Source organism: Eucalyptus grandis, chromosome 11 (assembly GCF_016545825.1).
Source record: "Eucalyptus grandis isolate ANBG69807.140 chromosome 11, ASM1654582v1, whole genome shotgun sequence".
NCBI classification, from domain to species: domain Eukaryota; kingdom Viridiplantae; phylum Streptophyta; class Magnoliopsida; order Myrtales; family Myrtaceae; genus Eucalyptus; species Eucalyptus grandis.
The window spans coordinates 20,242,360-20,265,352 of NC_052622.1; the positions used below are offsets into that span (position 1 = coordinate 20,242,360).

The window sequence follows — 22,993 nt, forward strand, 5'->3', positions numbered from 1 at the left end:
TTCCAGGAAAATGACAATATTTTCTGGTGTTCGGCTAAAACCTGAAAATGTTTCGGAAAATATTTTCCGATGTTCGGTAAGGAAAATTTTTTCTAAGACTTCATCACTTAGACATGCATCACTTACTGACCTATAAATTCATCAAATATGAACTTGTCTTTAAATTCAGGCAAACTTGATTCATATCTTTATTCTCTCATTATCACAAAACACTCATTTACTCTAAAAAATGTTCGTATGGATTTTAAAAAGAAGTAAAGAAGAAAAGAAGCAAAGCATGTACAATCCTAATGAGAATCTTTCAGTTGAGTGGCCTGTTCTCCCCTGTGTCTTTTGTGTTCCGATAAACAAAAGAAAAAAGAAGCAAAGCATGTAGAGCCATTTGCTTGAGCAATGTACAACTGTAGGGTAAAGTAAATAAAGAAAATGATAAGCAAAAATGCAGAGCGCGAGCTTGAGATCGACAAGCTCAAGGTTCGCCCGACAACAACCGACGACTAGCTAAGAAAGAAGAAGATGGGAAACAAAGAAAAGAAAAAGAAAAGAAAAAGAAAAAGAAAAGAAATAGAAAAGAAAAAGGAAATTAAAAAATAATTCGAATAAAAAAATAAAAAGAAACTTAAAAAATAATTTGAATAAAAAAAGAAAAGAAGAAGAAGAAAGGGGAGGAGAAAGTGGGGATTTGTAGATGTGTAAGATAAGAGAGATCAAGAGAGGAAAATATTTTCCACTTTTCAAAAGTGGAAAATATTTCCTCCTAATTTAGAAGATTTTTTTCCTTTCACGGAAAACATTTTTCGCGAAACAAACGGAGCCTAATTATTGAGAGATTCAGCTTGCATCTCAACCTTGAAAACAATCTTGCAATTACTTTTCGATCATCGATGCCGTTGGTCTGGCATAAAATGCAGTGTGTTGTTAATGTTTTTTTTCTTGAAATTCAGCGATGAGAGGCATGGTTTATTGTAACTTGGAAAAATTTTGGTTTGACATTTTATTTAGAAAAATTTTGATATGACATTTTATTGTATCGTCACATGTCACATGACATTCATGTGTTGCGCACATAAATACATTTGGGATTTTCACTTGTTTTGCTCCTTGACACTTGGATAGTAAATAGAGTTAGGTAAAGCGAAAAGGGTTCTCTGTCAAATGTGAAATGAATGCTAACTTCTAATAAATTCTTTTACAAGTTTATGTCTTCAAAATCCTATGCTGCATGACACATCAACAAATCAACGAGTTTGGACATTATATTCATGATGCGCGCTCTAATTGTGAAAAGTAGAAGGAAAAAATGAACTTTAATAAAAAAACGTAGTAGGTATAAACTGTGGTTGCACAATAACAAAAACACGTCACATGTACATTCTCAAATCCTGGTAAACTCACCAAAAATTGAAATTCCCTACTTTGCTATCCTCTCACGTGGTAGACAAATTTTAAAATTTTTGTCTTCTAGAAGATAAATATCACTCATTTGAATAATATCGACGTGGGGATCGTGAGTAGAACCCATATTGTATATGTTACACACAAAACAAAGCTTTTTCCAACTGTACTTCTCTCCCAATGAAATTCATCTTATGGGGAATATTTATTTCTCACGGGTCTAAAGAGGCAATAAAATGTCGAGATTTGTGCCAAAAGTCAATGATGTTGATATGGATCATTGACAAATACCAAACTAAATACTAAGCCAGATATCAAATCTTCAAAAAGATGTCACGAGATGCTTCCCAATGCTTCTTAATCAACATAATACCACATGCTTCCAAACGTGCCGACCTTGACTGATGGAATACAATCTCTCTTGGAAATGAAGTTCCATGTGCGCGCGCATGACCATCAGACCAAGCTACATACATCGCTGCACAACTGCCACTTCCACATGTTGCCTGCGCATCTTAGAACGTAAGTAACGATTATTTTGATGTAAGCACCCTGATCTCATGATGATGCACGAACAGAAAGTCGTCTTGGAGAGAAATAATTAAAAACTGCAGTTGCACACGTGTAGGGAAGAAGCATCATTTTACATCTACTTCGCAAATGCAGCCTTTGTTTTTACCTTCAGAGCACGATTTCCTTGATTCTTTTTTTCTTTTTTTGTTCAGCGAGACTTCTTGTTGACAGATATCCCCTCTGTCAAACTATTACACATGAAATTGAGCAATTCGTAAGAGATTAAGCTAAATCACCTTCATCTCCTATATAAAAAGAGGCCTCGAGAAGCACCAAAAGCCATCCCTCATATTTATATTCATACTCTCACCTCCACCTTCTATATAAAGAGAGGCCTCGAGGAGCACCAAAAGCCATCCCTCATATTTATATTCAGTCTCTCTCTCTCTCTCTCTCTCTCTCTCTCTCTCTCTCTCTCTCTCTCTCTCTCTCTCTCTCGACATGGCTTCGGCGGAAACTCCATTTAAAAGGTATTGAATTCTGATGTTTTTCAATGTTTGTTTGTGGACATGTATATTTATGTGATTGTGCATGGTTATATCTTGACATTCATCCATGCACATGTACAGATTGCATGTTTTGCTCGTCTCCTTTGCAAAATTTTGATCGTTGACCAGATCATCCTATAAGCATATGTAGCCAGTAAAAGAGAAATCACATCTTCTACCTATGTAATTGATATTATCCAATGTATATATGTTTCCTTGATCACTTAATAATGCAAAACCTTCTAATCACGAGATTACTCGATAATATATAAAGGGAGATCAACTTTCCTTTGCATGGTTGGCATACCGAAAAGAGAAAAGCAAAAAGAGGTTTTACTTACAAAAAGAGGTTTTAACCCATGATCTTTATTGATGTCATTTCACCTACTTCCTATAGTCTTTTTACTTACATGTTTTACCTACCGATATTATTTGGAGACACGAGCGTGGAGATTGGGCTATTTATAGGCCCATCAAATATCCTACAAATCCCCCGAACCGGTTAAGCCTTTTGATATGTGGGTAACTCTAAATAAAAGTAGTTTGCACTCAATCAATAAGATTTGAATTGATGACCTTCAAATTTGATTTGCAAATCTTCTGATAAACTTGCAAAGCGACTGTACACATTTTTCACATACCAATTCTATGTATTGACATAAATAGATGATATATGTTCACATTGTCAAAATAAGAAATATTTCGTATTTTGTCAACTCTTTTCTTCATAGGCCACTTTTCATCACTCTCGAAATGAGTAGTTATACTTCTAGAAATTTAGCCAATATCCAAATCCATGGTGAATAGTATGCTTAGTGGAAAAGATAAAGTGAAATATTACACAATCGAGTTATATGCATATCATATATAAAAATTCTCTTATATGCTTTACACATATTCGACAACTTTTTGAGATGGTATTGTAATTTCTTTTTACTAAATTTAATTAATTATATCGTTTTGAGATAAGATGAGAGTTGCCATATATGAAATATAGGTTACTTGCTATATAATGATATTGGTTTCCCTAAATCGTATGGACACATGAAAACCGAGACGAAATGGTGGTTATGGCAACTGTGCTCTACTTGCCCAGACGTGTTTCATTTCTCTGCCTTTCTTTGGGAGGCAAAAATGACAGGGTTTGGTCTCTCTCTCTCTCTCTCTCTCTCTCTCTCTCTCTCTCTCTCTCTCTCTCTCTCTCTCTCTCATAAACGTAGGACGGGAAAAACACATTCATATGGCATATTCTCAAAAGTTGTCTAAGTGGCATCTCCTTTCTTAGGGGGGCAAAAGGACAAGGGTTGATATCTTGCATGAAAGCAGGAAGAGAAAGCATTCCTATGGCAATGAATCTGATGACCCTATTGTTGTCCCAGATCTTAAAAATAAGGAAGTACATCAATACTCATAGACGTATATAGTTATTGTTTGGAGTTTTTCTTTTTTGTTTTCGTTCCAATCCAAAGATGACATAGAAGACATGTTTGGATATCAGCAATAAAACCATCAGACTGTGGATGGAAGCTCCCTTCATTCTTTTTAACATCATTTGGCCAATTGGAATGAGGCGAAATGGAAATAGAAATTGAGAATGAAAATTGTTGAAGACATTGTTGCCCCCACATAATTGATCCTAATTTGGATACTAATTCTAATTGATGCTGATTAGTTCATTAATTGGGAATTAGAATATCATGTATTAGGGAATCGATTTTTTTTGTATATTCTTTTCCTTAATTAGTTGCTCCTATGTATTATAAGTAGGACACTAATTGTGCAATATTAAAGTGTTCGATGCCCCTAAATATTATCGATAGATAAAATATAAAAAGACTATAGGCAAGAGCAAAATGACTTTGCAAGTATAAGAGTTTTTGGGTTACATGAGAATCATAATTTATCGTGAGTCCCAAATTTTTAAATGAATAGCCTTATAAAATTTTCTAATTATTTATTATTTGATTTTTTATGGTTTATAATAAATTGTTACTTTCATAATGGGTTAAAAATTAACACCAAATCTTCTTTTTTTTTTTGTGGGGAATAATCAAACCCGATACCATCCATGTTCGGTTCTTCTCTGCTGTGGGGGGACATTTTGTTCACGAGTCGACCTGAGTAATCACCGTCATTTCATGAGGCAATCGAGAAGTTGGAGCCTTTTTTTTATTATTTATTATTATAAAAGTCAGATCTTGATTTGACTCGTTTGCAATGTAGGGGCCCATTTCCATACATAGAATCTTTAAACCTATAAAAACTAATGAAGATTTTACTAGAGCACGGATAACCACCCGGATTGACGTCGGCGCCATTTATGGAAGGTTGGATCTTCAAGATTTGACTTTTCCAATGGACGACTTTAGTCCCCTTTAAAATTGAAATTGACTTCGAAAATGATTTTCCTTTTTCATGTTTTTTCCTTCTTCCTTTAGGAGGAGAGAGAGAGAAAGAGAGATGACTGAGCTAAGCAAAATTTGTGCCCAAACGCGTTGGTCTTGTCACATGAAACAAGGGCATGGCACGAATGTATTTGATTCATGAACGACATAGTTAAGTAAACTCGTCAAACCATCTCGACACAAGCACGGCATGTCTAATAAAGCAGGTCATAATATATAACACAGTTAATACGGTTATTGAACAGGCATATTGTGGTGTCGGATGTCGGCATGACACAATGCATTAACTTATTCTTGTATATATGATACACATGTAAAACACATTTATATATGACAACCCATCTTAACATTTTCAATGTGTTCCTGAACAACATAAGTAATTTCTCTACCCATTGATCTAAATTGTATTGTTGAGTCATTAATTTTTCTTTATGTTTTATCACTTTTGCATCCCTATTAAAGTTTTATATTATCATTTATACTTCTTGATCCGGGTGTTATTCTTCATAAGCTTTTGAAGATAAATAAGTCTCAAATATGTATTAAACATGTTTAAACGTTTCTAGACAAATTGAATGGATCAAGCTCATAAGACATGATTTTTTTAATCACGTCATAAACTGGTTTTGCCAAACATTAGCCTACTTAAACTTGCCGTGTCGTGCAAACGAGTCATATCAAGAATTATTGCCAGCCTTACGATTGATCCACCATTCTAAAAATGCTACATAATATTGTATGTTTTGCATCTTTTTTACACATAATGTTGTATCATACAATGTCCAAGTAGAGATAGAGAGTTTTTCTTTTGATCCGAAAAAGAAAATAATACACCGAAAGGTATGGCCCCGTCCTATACTAGTGATAATAAATGAAGTTTGGTCACGCAAATATTATTTTTCTTTTTTGCTTTTTCTTTAGTTGAGGTGGGCATACATCACTTGGCATTCTCCCTATATATACATGCACCATTATATAGCCCCCCCATAATCAAATCTACAACCTTTATCTTCCTGCTTCTAATCGTCCTGTCGCTGCATATATTTCTAAAGAGATCAAGCATTTTGGCTATGGTGGAAAATTCGCGCAAAACGTATTTAACGTGGCATTTGCTGGAACGTGACCATCCATGCAGTTCGTCCTATCATGTTTACTGGCATTTGCTATATAGTCTCGATCATTTCATGCATGGAATGGGAACGGAGATTTTAGCGTATCTAGTTAGGGTTTTTGGTGCTGTGATAGAGATCTAGAATCTGTGGTTTCCCTTCCAGGTTAGAAGGCAAGGTCGCGATCATCACTGGCGGCGCGAGCGCAGCGACCCTCTTCCACCAGCACGGTGCATGGGTCGTTATCGCCGACATCCAGGATGAGCCGGGCCGGGCCCTGGCTGCGAAGCTGGGCCAGCGGGCATCCTATGCCCGCTGCGACGTTTCCATCGAGGCAGACGTGCGCGACCTCGTGGACGCCACTGTGGCCGAGCATGGCCAGCTCGACGTCATGTAAAACAATGCGGGGGTCCTCGACCACCCCTTCGGGGGCATCCTCGACACGTCCCTCGCCAACCTCGACCGCGTCCTCCGCGTCAACCTCTATGGGGCTTTCCATGGGGCGAAGCACGCGGCGCGGGTCATGGTGCTGCAGTGCCAGGGCTGCATCCTGTTCACGGGGAGCAACTGCACGGCAATTGCGGGGCTGGCGACGCACACGTATGCTGCGTCGAAGCAAGCAGTGGTGGGGCTGGCCCGGGGGCTGGCGGCAGAGCTTGGGGAGCACGGGATAAGGGTGAACTGCGTGTCGCCGCATGCGGTATCGAGGACTGGGATGTCAGGGCTGGGGAAGCTGAGCGAGGACGAGCTGGCGAGGATGGACGAGGGGTTGAAGGTGATCGGCAACCTAAAGGGGCGGGTGCTGGCCCCGGAGAGTGTGGCGAGGGCGGCGCTGTACCTGGCCAGCGACGAGGCGGACTACGTGAGCGGGCTCAACATGGTGGTGGGTGGCGGCTACAGCGTGGTCAACCCCTCTATGGCGATGGCTCGCGCTGCGCGCCGTTCGATTGGGAAGGTTGGTTTGAACGTGTGAGTTGCGCACGTGCGGTCGCCGGGGAAAGAGATTGTGGCCGTCGGTTGTGGGCTGAATAAGGAGGGATCTTGCCATCGTGCGCCCTTGGATTTGTGTTTGTCTATCATCTTTCTATTATGTTTTCAACCACTTTTAAGTGGAATATTTATAATATTAGATACAATAAGGCTACTATTATTTCTAGAGCATACTTTTGTAGAAATATAGCTTAATTCTACATATTGTGAAGTCGAGCTCGATATATATATTAGATTCTACAAAATGAACTGTATCCTTAAGATAGATGCGATTGTTGAATGAATCATATTAATTTTAGGCCCCATTTGATATATAGAAAATGAGGCAATAGGAATAAGAGAAAAGGGTCCGGAATGAATTTATAAGAAGTTGGAATGAAAATTAAATAAAAAAATCATTATATTTGGTGACACATCGAAATTAGAATATACTTTTCATGGTTTGTATTTTATTGTTCGAACAGTTGTATGTAGTAGCAAATAAGGTAAAGTGTACTTTACCCTATAAAATTTTGTAGACAGAAAAAATTACCAAAACCCAAGTTTAAAAAATAATAATCCACTTGTGTGCTTTCTATTTTTCATCTACTCCTTCCCTTTTGTCCTCACTCATTTCCACCTCCCCTCATGGTAATGGAAATGCAAGAATGCGGTAATTTTTGTAAGAGAATTGGATGGTAGAAAGTGATTGGAAATAGGGAAATTGTATATTGCTTTTACGCTTTAATATTGCACAATTAGTGTCCTAACTTAAGGAAAAAAAATATACAGAAAAAATCAATTCCCTAATACATGATATTCGAATTCCCAATTAATGAACTAATCAGCATCAATTAGAATTAGTATCCAAATTAGGATCAATTATGTGAGGCAACAATGTCTTCAAAAATTTTCATTCTCAATTTCTATTTCTATTTCGCCTCATTTCAATTGGCCAAATGATATAAAAAAGAACGGAGGGAGCTTCCATCCGCATTCCGATGGTTTTAATTCTTGATATCCAAACATGTCTTTTATATCATCATTGGATTGGAATGAAAAAAAAAATACTCAAACAATAACTACATACGTCTATGAATATAGATGTACTTCCTTATTTTTAAGATCTGGGACAGCAATAGGTCATCAGATTCATTGCCATAGGAATATTTTCTCATCCTGCCTTCGTGCAAGATATCAACCCTTGTCCTTTTGCCTCCCTAAGAAAGGAGAAGCCACTTAGACAACTTTTGAGAAAATGCCATATGAATGTGTTTTTCCCGTCCTACGTTTATGCGAGAGAGAGAGAGAGAGAGAGAGACCAAACCCTGTCATTTTTGCCTCCCAAAGAAAGGCAGAGAAATGAATTACGTCTGGGCAAGTAGAGCACAGTTGCCATAACCACCATTTCGTCTCGTTTTTCATGAGTGTCCATACGATATAGGGAAACCAATATCATTATATAGCAAGTAACCTATATTTCATATATGGCAAATCTCATCTTATCTCAAAATGATATAATTAATTAAATTTAGTAAAAAGAAATTACAATACCATCTCAAAAAGTAGTCAAATACATGTAAAGCATATAAGAGAATTTTTATATATGATATGCATATAACTCGATTGTGTCATATTTCACTTTATCTTTTCCACTAAGCATACTATTCACCATGGATTTGGATATTGTCTAAATTTCTAGAAATATAACTACTCATTTCTAGAGTGATGAAAAATGGCCTATGAAGAAAAAAGTTGACAAAATACGAAATATTTCTTATTCTAACAACATGAACATGTATAATCTGTTTACTTACCAAAAAAAAAAACATATATAATTTGTTTATGTCAACATATAGAATTGGTATGTGAAAAATGTATATAGTCACTTTGCAAGTTTATTGGAAGATTTGCAAATCAGATTTGAAGGTTATCAATTCAAATTTTGCTAACTGAGTGCAAACTGCTTTTATTCAGAGTCACCCGTGTTGGAGAAATCTTAGTGAAAGTGTTTTGAAGTTGACAAAACGTTTCCATCAGTCTAGTCTGAAGGTCTGCAGACTCTGTTAGTTAAAGTCTGAAGACTTCCGGACAGCCAGACTCAAGACTCAAAGTCTATCCTCATTGACAGTCTCTAATCCGTTGAAGAAAGGTTATCCAGAACTGGATGTTTTGTTCAGGATTTAACCTTATCATCTGGAGAAGATCTCGTGGCTGGAGAAAACGTATAAGAATCCTTTGATTGATCAAGATTGATTCAATGACTGAAGATTCGATGATTGTCTAAATATTATTGGAAGGTTCTACTTATGGAAACCGAGATCCCGATTGTATGGGCGAACGAGGATTGATGGGCTATCAACACGTTCCTTTAATAGCTCGAACAATCTTCCTAATTGATTCCATCCAACGGGTAGATTGGAGGAATTCCTTTGGTAAGTGCCAACGAGTATGATGGCATAAAGGAGTATATAAAGGAAGACGTTCTTAGTTGTTCGAAGGGTGCACGATAGAAGAATTCCAAAGTCTGAAGCTCCTATTTATTTAGATAAATCCTTTGAGCGAATACTTGTATACAAAAGAGAGTCTATATTTGTGAGAGACCTTGAGGAGGTGTGGTAGAACATCTACACTGTGGAATCAAGGCAAAGCTGTGCTATAACTTCTCTTTTGATCATAGTGAAATCCAGCCGGTGGGCTGTCAGTGCGGAAGAGTGGACGTAGGCTTGGAATAAGCCGAACCACTATAAATCCCGTGTTCAATTTTCTCTTCCTTACTCTCTCTACCTCGATCGTATTTCAATTTGTTAAGAATTGCTTCTGTATTTGAGACAAATTGTTTGTGCGCCTATTCACCCCCCCTCTAGGTGTTTATACTAGCAATATCAATTGGTATCAGAGCCTGTGTACTTACTTTATTTGAAGTGTTTTACTTCATAGTAAAAGATCCATGGCTAGTATGCTGGCACCCGGGCTGATGGAAGGTCAAAGCAATACCAGACCACCCTACTTTGATGGAAAGGATTACAACATCTGGAAGAACAAGATGAAAGCTTTCCTACGATCAAAGGATCCTCTGGAATGGGACGTTGTAGAAAAAGGAATTACTCCTACCACTGTATTAGTCTCTGAAAGAGGAAAAGAAACTGAAGAAACCAGCGGAATGTCTCAGGAAGAAATAACCAAGAGACAAACACTTGATGCAAAAGCAATTTACTCCTTATATTGTGCTTTATCACCAACTGAGTATAATAGAATATCTTCTTGTGGTACATCAAAAGAAGTTTGGGACAGATTGCATATCACCTATGAAGGAACAGATCGAGTGAAGGAAACAAGAATCAACATTCTTCTTGGTCAATACGAAGCCTTTAGAATGAAACCATGAGAAACTATATCTGACATGTTTAGTCGTTTTACAGATATTGTAAATGGTCTTGAAAATCAAGGTCAACCAACTTCTGATCCCATGAAGGTAAACAAGCTACTGCGTGGACTCTCCAGGGATTGGAATCACATAAAGACTTCGATAAGAGAGACGCAGAGAATTATGCCACTATCTGTTGACGAGCTGATTGGAACTCTTCAGTCCTATGAAGTGGAAAGGATCAATGAAGATGAAGATCCAAAAGGTAAGAAATCCATTGCATTAAAATCAAATGATGATTCGATGATACAGATTCTCAAGATGATATGGACGATGAGGAGCTTGCTCTCATGATAAGAAGATTCAGAAAACTAAATAGAAAAGGAAGAAGGTTCAACTCAAAGAAACAAAGCTTTCAAAGACAGCAAACCAAGTCTGTTGATGATGAGGAACCAAATAAAGATGTAGTCTGCTTTGAATGCAAGAAAAAGGGACACATTAGACCCAACTGTCCTCTTCTAAAGAAGAAGAAAGGAAAAGCTGAAAAATTTCGAAAAGCTCTCAAAGCTGAAACCTGGAGTGATACTGAGTGTGAAGAAAGTGATAATGAATATGCCAATCTATGTCTAATGGCACAATCAGACTCAAACTCTGGATCAGACTCAGGATCAGACTCAGACAGTGAATTTGAGGCAAGTAATTTTAAAATTCCTGTCAAAGTTTCTAAATACATTGATGAACTATGTTTGAGTCTTAAGACTTCTCTCAAAAGAATTTCCAAACTGAAAAAAGAAAATTCAGCTCTAAAACAAAAAAGAAAATGTTTTAGCAGAAAGAGTTAAAAGTCTAGACTTGTCTGTTTCCAATCTTAAAGAAAATGAAGAAAATCTTTTAAAAGAAAATGCTTTTTTAAAAACAGACTTATCAAATATATCAAAGAAATTTTCTATAGGGTCTGAAAAACTTGAGAAAATTCTTTCAGACAAAGACCTTATTTCAATAAGTCTGGTCTTGGTATGACAGAAGAAACAATTCCCTTGATTGATTTTCCTAAAGTAAAAGAAAGAATTAAGAAAAGGCTTTCAAGTGAGGTTTACAAAAATCACTTCAAGAAAGTTTTTGTAAAACCTGTAGGTAGAAATGCTCTTAGATGTTCTAAGTGCAACAGTCCGGATCACTTTGAAAAAGAGTGTCCTATGGTATGGAAACCTGTTAAGAAAGTATGGGCTAATACTGTTTATCTTACTAACACCAAAGGACCCAAGAAAATTTGGGTACCAAAGAAAGCTTGAGACTTTATTTTAAATGCAGGTCTCCGTCAAGAAACAGTAAAGTGGTATCTTGACAGCGGATGCTTAAGACACATGACGGAGACTCAAATTGCTTTATAAAGCTTGCTCAAGTAAATGGTGGAAAAGTTTCATTTGGAGGAAACAGCAAAGGAAGTATTGTGGGATTTGGAACCGTGAAAATTGGTACTCTCACAATAAGTAATGTTTCCTTAGTGGAAGGACTCAATTACAATCTTCTCAGCATTAGTCATTTGTGTGATACTGGTTTCAAGATCTTCTTTCAAGAAGGAACATGTTTTGGAATCAGTAAAGACTCTACTCAATCTTTCATGGGTCGAAGACATGGAAATATCTATCTTCTGGATGTGAAACCAAATGAATCGCAATGCCTTATCTCAATTCAAGACAAAGCAAGCTTATGGCACAAAAAGCTTGGTCATGTCAACATGAAGCAATTAGCCAAAATCTCATCAAAGCAGCTTGTTCGAGGTCTACCCAAATTTCCATACCAAAAGACTGATTCATGCACTCCATGTATTCTGGGAAAGCAGGTAAGAAATTCTTTTAAGCCAATAAATCATGTCTCTACTAATCATGTACTACAGTTGCTGCATATGGATCTCTTCGGACCAACCGAACTCGAGTATTGGGGGTAGGAAGTATTGCCTAGTAATTGTTGATGATTACTCTCGTTTTACTTGGGTATATTTCCTTTCAAGTAAGTCCGAAACATTTTCGTATTTTGAAAAATTTGCTAAAAAGGTTCAAAATGAAAAAGGATGTGTTATCTCTAGTATAAGAATAGATCATGGAGGTGAATTTGAAAATCAAGATTTTACAAAATTCTGTGATGTATCTGGCTTTAAGCATATGTTCTCCTCTCCATATACTCCTTAGCAAAATGGATTTGTGGAAAGAAAGAACAGATCTCTTCAAGAAATGGCTAGAACTCTTTTAATTGAAAGTAAAATTTCTTCTCGTTTTTGGGCTGAAGCTGTTTCAACAGCATGCTATATCATCAATAGAGTCTTCTTAAGATATATTCTTCGAAAACCCCTTATGAGTTATTCAAAGAAAAGAAGCCTATTGTTTCATACTTTCATGTATTTGGTTGCAAATGTTTTATACTGAAAAATGCAAAAGATCGAGTTGGTAAGTTTGAAGAAAGATCGATGAAGGTATCTTCCTTGGATATTCTACATCAAGCAAAGCCTTTAGAGTCTATAACAAGAAGAGCCAGTCTGTGGAGGAGTCAATGAATGTCAAATTTCAAGACTCAACACAAGATGAATCAAGTCGACTCATCAAGAAGAGTCTCGAACCTGCTCCGCATCTTCCAAAGCTTACAACTCAAGAAGCATCTCAGACTCTGGAAAACCAGAATAAGGATGTTCGTGAAGATTCAAACAAAGAGAGAGATCATCAATCAGACAAATCAACAAGTAACTGGAAGCATAAGTCCAGTCATCCCAAAGATCTTATAATCGGCGAAATGAATGAAGGTATTCGCACCAGATCCAAAAGGCGAGAAGAGTCTAGTGCTGTGGCACTCGTTTCTGAAATTGAACCAAAGAGCATAGAAGAAGCTTTGTCTGATGAAAGCTGGATTGAAGCTATGCAAGAAGAGCTCGAACAGTTCGGTATTAATGATGTCCGGGAATTGACATCCAAACCAAAAGGTAAAACTGTTATTGGAGCTAAATGGGTGTTCGAAACAAGATGAATGAGAAAGGAAAAGTCGTACGAAACAAAGCAAGACTCGTGGCCAAAGGATATACGCAAGAAGAAGGAATAGACTATGATGAGACTTACGCTCCAGTAGCAAGGTTAGAAGCTATTCGACTATTACTTGCGTTTGCTTGTTATAAGAATTTCAGGTTATTCCAAATAGACGTCAAAAGCGCCTTCCTAAATGGATTTATCCATGAGGAATTTTATGTGGAACAACCACCAGGGTTTGAAGACCCAAAGAAGCCGGTTCGGTCTTCGGACTGAAAAGGCTTTGTATGGTTTAAAGCAAGCACCTCGGGCTTGGTACGACAGTTAAGTAAGTTCCTAATACAAAATGGTTTTGTCAAAGGTAAAGTAGATACGACTTTATTTATCAAGAAGGAAAACAAAAGTTACTTACTTGTTCAAATATATGTGGATGATATTATTTTTGGATCCTTTAATGAAAGTCTCAGGCAAGAAATTTTCAAAGTCTATGCGGGATGAGTTTGAAATGAGTATGATGGGAGAGTTAACATTCTTTCTTGGTCTTCAAGTAAAACAATTGAAGGAAGGAACTTTTATTTATCAAGAAAAATATGTTAATGATCTTGTCAAAAGGTTTGGACAGGAAAAGTGTAAAAAGACCGACATACCAATGTCAAGTTCTTTAAAGATAGACAAAGATGGAGAAGGGAAGAAAGTTGATCAAAAGCTGTACATGAGCATTATTGGATCACTTCTTTATCTAAGTGCCTCTAGACCTGATATTTTGTTGAGTGTTTACATCTGTGCTAGGTTTCAATCAGATCCTAGAGAATCTCATCTCAATGCTACGAAACGCATCATTAAATACATCGCCTCATCATCAAGCATCGGTCTTTAGTATCCTAAGAAGGGAGACTTTAAACTTCTGGGATATTCAGACGCAGATCTGGCCGGTTGTAGAGTTGATAGAAAGAGCACTTCAGGAACTTGCTAGTTGCTTGGAAGCAGAACAGTGTCTTGGTTTTCAAGGAAACAAAGCACTGTGTCTCTTTCAACAACAGAAGCAGAGTATGTAGCTCTTGGAAGCTGCTGTTCGCAAATTCTATGGATAAAACAACAGCTAAGAGATTTTGAAATTGAAGACTCATGCACGGAGATTAATTGCGACAACACCAGCGCTATTAACCTCACTAAAAATCCAATTCTCCACTCAAGAGCAAAGCATATAGAGATTCGACATCACTTTATTAGAGATCATGTTCAAAATGGAGATGTTTCAATTCAATTTGTTGACTCAAAGAATCAACTGGCTGATATACTCACAAAGCCTTTGGAGAAAAATCAATTTGAGTCTATACGGACCAGACTTAACATTTTGAGGTATGAGGATATCAAAGTCTAAAGACTTTCAGACTCGGAGCTTACAAGACTTTATCTACGATCTTGGTTCGACCTTCGACCGTAAGTCTTTCTCTCTCCAATCTTATCTTGAAAATGTACGATCATCGACTTGTTTAAATTGTTGCTATATTTAATTAACGTAAATATTGCATCGATTCATTTTCAAAAGGGAAGTTATTTTTGAAATAGCTATTTTTGCGGATAAAGACAGTTATTTTGAAAAGGCATATTTTTATTTCCTTTGTGACGGTTCGTTTACCCTTCTTTTTAACCGAACGAGCACTGTCGATTTCTCTTCACTTTTCTATTCACTTTTTCTCTCAAAAACCCTAGAAAGCATCGATCCTCCATTCCCGTTTGTCTTCTTCACTCAATCTTAAAAAGTTGTCATCTTTTCTAGGAAAGTCAAGCAAGGAATCTTCCAAACACCGAGAAAGATGTCATCTTCGCGAAAGTCCTCAAGAATCGCAAGCGGGGACCACAGAGAATGAGTGAGGGGCCTACGCACTTCGATCTTACGAAGATGAAGTTACTCCCGGATCAGCAACCGAGCCCACAACATTCTCGGCAGCGTCATTCTCCACCATCTAGTCCTCAAGGCGTTGTTCATCAGCATCGGGAAGAAATCATCGAGGATGCGAGATCCCGTAAGAGTTCAAAAGCCCGCTTTTATTTACAAGCTATATCGTGCCTTAAAAGGAATTCGTACTCCTTTGAACTATGTTGATGAGTTTCTTAGAGACAAAGGATATAGGAACGAATATATCTTTCTACGAAAAATGGAAAGTTTGGGAATCGCTCGTAAAGGGGTGGCTGAGGAAACTCTTGCGAATATCCCAAGTGATCCTCGTGATCGGGGACCGAATCAGTAGATGGGAATGACGATGATAATCTGTTCAGTCTATTTCAACCGAAAATGGGTATTGCGGCTGAAATTCAAGGAAAAAGGGGAGATTTGTTCAGATCAAAGGAACAAAAAGATCTGTACTCAAAATTGCTGAAGCGTGGGGTAATAAACCCTAGGAGTGTGGACTTTGATTTTCTGGATGCTGTGAAAGTGAACTTGAGGGAAAAGTTCAGTTATCTTCAACTTGAAAAGTTCTGTTCTGACTCAACTGAGGCTTATGCTGAATTGACTGCATATTTCTATTCAAATCTTAGCTTTTTAGATGCGAATAGATTCTCCTTTAGCGTTAAAGAACAAGACTATGTTGTGGATATGAATATGCTGGCAGATGTGTTAGAAGTTGAGAGAGGCAGATATCAACCAATCAAAGTTTCCATTGCTCGGGCCACACTTGAACTGGTGAAAGACAGGAGAACGGATGAGAAGATCACCTACTCAAGGATGAATGCATTCAACATCTTGCTTCACAAGATTGTGATTAATTGCCTTCGGCCGAAATCAACTTCCAAAACTGATGTTTCAAGCTCTGAGGCAAAGTTGATGTATGCCATCCTTTGTGGAAAGAAGTTTTCTCTCCCTCATACTGTTATGTTTCATATGTATAGAGCAGTGATGAAGGACAGAGGTCAACTCTCTTACCCAAGCCTTGTTACGAAGTTATTCAGACATCTAAATATTCAGCCTCCGCAAATCTTTTGTGTTCGATCATGCGATCATATGGTGGTAGGACTGAAAATGGTGACCAAAATGCGTCTGAAGGAACTGAGCAAGGAATTGGAGAAATTCAAGGAGAAGACTCCTGCCAAATCTCATCAATTCTCTTCTGCTGCTAAGAGAAAAAGGAAGGAGCCCATGGCTGCTCCATCAAAGAGAAGAAGAGCTCTCCTCGTTGAGGATGAAGATGATGATGAAGACATCACCATCTCTGCAATGGCTTTGAAGAACTTAAGTCGTCCTGTTCCACAGAAAGAATCGGAACAGAAGACGAAAGAAGCAGAGGAGAAGGAAGAAGAAGGAAGAAGGAGAAGAAAAGAAGAAAGAGAAGCAACGCAAGAAGCAGAGGAAGAAAGACCTCAAGAAGAAAGAAGAGAAGAAGGAGAACCCGAGGAAATCTCTTCTCCACCCGTAGGCATGGAAACAGGGGGAGATCGGGAAAAGGAGTGACGTCTTCATATCCCGATGCAAGTGAAGGAGTCGAGTCCACTCACCCGCAGACCAAGAAGATGTTTATGCATCTCAATTTCCGGAGGAAGGTCATGAAGCTTCATCGCCAAACCTGCGAGATTATGCTGATCCACCATCGTCTGCTTTTACTCCATTAGATCGAGCCGAAGCAAGTACTCAGACTGATAGTGGAGCAGATTTTCGCAGAATCATGGATATTCTCTTGGAGATGAAAGGTCCGATTTATGCCTTGGGATGCGAAGTTCAAAGCTTGAAGAATGAAAGTCAAGCTTCTTCCTGTTCATTGAATGATAAGATGCAAGCCCTCTCTATTCAAAATCAGGCCAATGCCAAGAGTGAGGAGGTTGTACAGCTGAAGGAAGACTTTAAAAGGCTGGAAGGCATCGTTCAGTCTATGGAAGATATCCAGCTTGTCTACGTTCCCAAGCAATCTTAACTTCATCTCATCCTTTTTAATGATGACAAAAAGGGGGAGAGATGCAAGATTTGATTTGATTTCAAAAACTTTTCATTCATTAAACTTTTTGTTGGATTGTTTTGAGGTTTATGGTTTGAACCTGTTTGACTTTGTTTTGTGTCTGGATAAGAACTGCCTAGACTTGGACTTGACTTGATTGCTTCTATTAATCAATATTGATATCTTATGAATGGCTTAATCATATACTGGACTAACCTATTTTCTGTGGTTGCAGATTCTAGTGTTATTCTATTAGCCATTTATTTCTATAAGATATGCATATGTGTTTGAAAAATGTTTTGCAGGTCAAAGTTATCCAAATCTGAAGGAAGGTTTTGTCACCATCAAAAAGGGGGAAATTGTTGGAGAAATCTCAGTGAAAGTGTTTTGAAGTTGACAAAACGTTTCCATCGCCTAGTCCGAAAGTCCGGACTCGTTAGTTAAAGTCTGAAGACTTCCGGACAGCCAGACTCAAGACTCAAAGTCTATCCTCATTGACAGTCTCTAATCCATTGAAGAAAGGTTATCCAGAACTGGATGTTTTGTTCAGGATTTAACCTTATCATCTGGAGAAGATCTCGTGGCTGGAGAAGACGTATAAGAATCCTTTGATTGATCAAGATTGATTCAATGACTGAAGATTCGATGATTGTCTAAATATTATTGGAAGGTTCTACTTATGGAAACCGAGATCCTGATTGTATGGGCGAACATGATTGATGGGCTATCAACACGTTCCTTTAATAGCTCGAACAATCTTCCTAATTGATTCCGTCCAACGGGTAGATTGGAGGAATTCCTTTGGTAAGTGCCAACAGGTATGATGGCATAAAGGAGTATATAAGGAAGACGTTCTTAGTTGTTCGAAGGGTGCACGATAGAAGAATTCCAAAGTCTGAAGCTCCTATTTGTTTAGATAAATCCGTTGAGCGAATACTTGTATACAAAAGAGAGTCTATATTTGTGAGAGACCTTGAGGAGGTGTGGTAGAACATCTACACTGTGGAATCAAGGCAAAGCTGTGCTGTAACTTCTCTTTTGATCATAGTGAAATCCAGCCGGTGGGTTGTCAATGCGGAAGAGTGGACGTAGGTTTGGAATAAGCCGAACCACTATAAATCCTGTGTTCAATTTTCTCTTCCTTACTCTCTCTACCTCGATCGTATTTCAATTTGTTAAGAATTGCTTCTGTATTTGAGACAAATTGTTTGTGCGCCTATTCACCCCCCCTCTAGGTGTTTATACTAGCAATATCAACCCGCATGTCAAAAGACTTAACTAGTTTAGGGGATTTGTAGGGTATTTGACGGGGCCTATAAATAGCCCAATCTTCACGCTCGTGTCTCAAATGACTCTAATCGAGCACTTTGGTGATTTTAGGGATTATTCAAACCATGATGCCATCCATATATTTAGTTCTGTCTGCTGTGGGGGGTCATTGTTCATGAATCGACGTCATCGACATTCCATTCAAGGCAATCTAAAGTCAGATTTTTTACATGATTTGACTCGTTCGCAATGTAGTAGCCCATCCCCAATTATAAAATCGCTAAACCTAACGAAAATAAATGCTGATTTTACTAAAGTATGTATCTCACCACCCGGATTCAGGGATTGACGTCGACGCCATTTACGGAAGATTGGATCTTCAAAATTTGACTTTTCGAATGGGCGACATTAGTCCCCTTATAAATGGAAATTTACTTGGAAATGATTTCCCTTTTCCTGGTTTTCCCCGTCTTCCATTAGGAGCAAAGGGAGGGAGGGAGAGAGAGATGAATGAGCTAGCAACGGGTGAGGGGCTCTCATCTTATCCCAAAAACGACACGATTAATAAAGCGAGTGACTCGATACGACACGGTTAACATGGTTATCGAACGGACATGTTGTGTTGGGTGTTAGTACGGCATGATGCATTAGCTCATTTACAAATGTCCCATTTATACGGTACACACGTAAAACTTGTTTATAAATGATAACTCACGGCAACACTTTTCCGGACAAGATGAGTAATCTTGCTTCACATTGATCTAAAGTTTACTACTGAGTCAATTTTTCGTTATGTTTGATGACTTTTGTATCCCTAATAAAGTTTCGTTTTATCATTTATTCTTCTTGGGAGTTATTTTTCATAAGCTTTTGAAGATAAACAAGTCTCAAATATGCTTTAAACATGTTAAAACGCTTCTAATTGTATCGTATTAAAACAAATGACGTTTAACACATTAATTTCAACTCATAATTTGTGTTTGGTTGGATCAACAGGTTTAGACAGATCAACTTCATAAGACACGACTTATTTAATCATGTCATAAACGGGTCATGCCAAACATAAGCATATTTAAACGTGTCATGTTATGCAATCGAGTCACATGAAGAATTATTGCCTGCCTTACGATTGACCACCATTCTAAAAATGTCGTATCCTAGTGTATTTCGTGCGTCGTTTATACACATGACGTCGTATCGTACAATGCCCGTGTTGAGGGAGAGATTTATTTTATTCCAGTCTGAAAAAAAAAATACACACGGGCGTGTCCCCCTCCTATACTAGTGATGATAAATTAAGTTTGGTCACGCGAATATTACTTCTTCTTTTTTCTTCTTTTTTTTGTGTGCTTTTTGTCTTTTTCTTTTCTTTTTTTTTGTCAAACGCTTTTGCTTTTCTTTAGTTGAGTCGGGCAAATATCACTTGGTATTCTCCCTACGTATATACATGCGCCGCCGCATATTGGAGATTTGCCAAACAAACACCATAATCAAATCTACAACCTACATCTCCATCTTCAGGCTTCTAATAGTCTTGTCGCTGCACATATTTCCGAAGAGATCAAGCTTTTTGGCTATGGCAGAAAATTAGTGCAAGAGGTATTTAACATGGCATTGCTGGAACGTGACCATGCATGCAGTTCGTCCTTTTTACTGGCCTTTGCTATATAGTCTCTCGATTGTTTCGCGAATGGAATGGGAATGGAGATTTTAGCGTATCTAGTTAGGGCTTTTGGGTAATATAATAGAGATAGAGAAGCTCTGATTTTCCTTCCTGGTTAGATGGCAAGGTTGCAATCATCACCGGCGGCGCGAGCAGGACCAGCATGAGCACGGCAAGCCTCTTCCACCAACACGGCGCATTGGTCATGATTGCCGACATCCAGGACGAGCTCGGCCAGGCCCTAGCTGCGAAGCTGGGCCAGCAGGCCTCCTATGCCCGCTGCGATGTGTCCATCGAGGCCAATGTGCACGACCTCATGGATGCCACTGTGGCCAACCACGGTCGGCTTTTCATCTTGTACAACAACGCCGGGGTCCTCAACCGGCCTTTGGGGGCATCCTCAACACATCTCTCGCCAACCTCGACCGCGTCCTCCGCATCAACCTCTATGGGGCCTTCCATGAGGCAAAGCACGTGGCACGGGTCATGGTGCCGCAGCGCCAAGGCTACATCTTGTTCACGGGAGTAGGTGCACGGCAATCGTGGGGTTGGCGATGCACACGTACGCCGCATCAAAGCATGCAATGGTAGGGTTGGCCCGTGGCTGGCGGCGAAGCTTGGAGAGCATGAGATATGGGTGAATTATTGGAAGTTTGTTTGTAAAACAAACTAAGTGTGTTTTTCCTTGTCTCACATAGGAAAGTTAGGAAAATGTGAGCCGGTTAATAAGTGTAAGACTTCTTTAATGTGTTTGAAGAAAAAGATTTGGTGTGGGCAGACCCCAATATACCCGTGTGCGGATGCGTGATTATTAGATGCACTTTGGAAATTATGAAAATTTGAAATTTTATTTATTAAAAAAACTAATTTTTTGGGTAAAAAAACTATTATTTTTTATTATTTATATTATTCATAATTTTTATATATATTTTTATTATTCAGAATTTTTATATTTATTTCTTTTCAAGACAACCTTTGGAAATGATACTTGTTCAGTTTGCAACTTTTCCCGTTCATTTTCCAACTTCTTTCAAAGGGACACATTCGTTCATTTTGCAACTTCTTCCAAAATGATGTATTCGTTCACTTTGTAACCTTTCACGAAGAGTTGCCTATGTACTTCAAAACTGATTTGTGTGTGTGTATCAGTTTTTGGGTGAACGAGAAGAAAGTCATTTTTTGAGTCTTCTTTCCAAAACTATAGCCATTCTTTCGATTTTTTTTTAAAGAAACCCTGGAGAAATACTATAATTGTTATCTAGTATTATCATTTGAAACTTTGTTGTATCCCAAATGATATTTGCCGATGACCATTAGTAACATTGTGGGGTAAATAAATCCTTAAAGAAAATGATATCATGTTTCAAAATTCGACTTGATTGCTCTATTAATTCGAAATCATATTTTCCAACATGAACTCCGTGTCCCCTTATGTAGTCTTGAGGATGGGGACGTTAGGGCTGGGGAAGATGACGAGCTAGAGAGGATGGACGACTAGATGAGGGCGATGGGCAACGTGAAGGGGCAGGTGCTTGCGCCAAAGAGCGTGGCGAGGGCGGCACTATACCTGGCCAGCGACGAGGCGGCCTACGTGAGCTAGCTCAACATGGCGGTGGATGGCGGCTACAGCATGGTCAATCTGTCTTTGATGATGGCTCTTGCCGCGAGCTGCTCGAACGGGAAGCTCGGTTTGAACGCATGAATTGAGATCGTCGCTGTCGGTTGTGGGCTGAATAAGGAGGGATCGTGCAATTGTGCGCCCTTGGATGCGTTGTTGTTCTTGTTGTTCTTGTGGTGCTTTAGCTTCTCTTTTTGTCCTATTGCAAGTGTTGACACCTCAATTTTAATTAGGTTAATTTTATTTTATTAAGTTTTTATTTTATTTCGGATAAATAAGATAATTAAAAAAACCAAAAACAAACAAAACAAAGCGAAAACAAAAAATTGGCAGCCCCCCCTCTTTTTCTCCCTTTCGCCGGCCCAAGCCCAGTTTTTCTTTTTTCTCTGGCCCGGCCCCTCTCTTCCTTCTTCTTCCTTCTTCTTCTTCCTTCTTCTTCTTCCTTGCGCCTTCCTTCTCCACCTCTGTACTTCACGCGCACAGAAGACGACGACGCACACGAAGGACGGTCTACGGCCGAGGGGAGTAGGCCGACGTCGGCCGAAGAAGATAAGATCGCAAGCGCCATCAATGCCAAGCATGCTTCGCTGGATGAGCTCGGATGGGACGCCGGTTCAACCAAGAAGAACCGCTCGGTGTGCGAAGGGGACCGGCGGTCAAAGCTCCGTCGACCGAATTTCGTCGCCTATAAATAGAGGAGCACCTCCGTCGACGAACGGCATCGCAAGCTTGGAGATCTTCCCACTGAGAGACTTCGGGGGAGGAATCAACGAGCGAGTAAGAGAGAACTCGAGTTGTGAGCTCAGCCCACCCTCCACCGAGAGACTTCGGGGAAGGCCGGCGGCAAGCAACTCGAGAGGGTCGATCCGGCCGGTGAAGGCTCGGATCTGGCCTGAATGAGAGAGAATCAAGGCTGAGGAAGGTCCGTCCGAGAACCGCGTCGCAGATCCGAGGTAACCGAGCCCCTCCACGGCACCGAGCCCCCGACGCTGCTGCTGTGCTGAATCCCGCCGTCTCGAGTCTTGCCGTTTTCCCCCCCGACGTCGTCGCCGCGACTGAGGCGTGCCCCGACACCATCGCTACACCAAGCCGTCGCTCCTCGCCGTCACTGCTCACCACCCGACGAAGACATCCCCACAGCCGCCTTGCCATGCCCTTGTCGCGAATAGGTAATGGCCGTGCTCACCCGTGTTGTCG

At 39.2% G+C, this 22,993-nt stretch overlaps 2 pseudogenes; both read left to right on the forward strand.

The window, feature by feature from the left end:
- The first annotated feature begins 2,321 nt into the window (after window positions 1–2,321).
- On the forward strand, window positions 2,322–7,172 carry LOC120286423 (annotated as a pseudogene).
- Window positions 7,173–20,123: 12,951 nt separating this feature from the next.
- Window positions 20,124–20,819, forward strand: LOC104427466 (annotated as a pseudogene).
- Window positions 20,820–22,993: the final 2,174 nt, after the last annotated feature.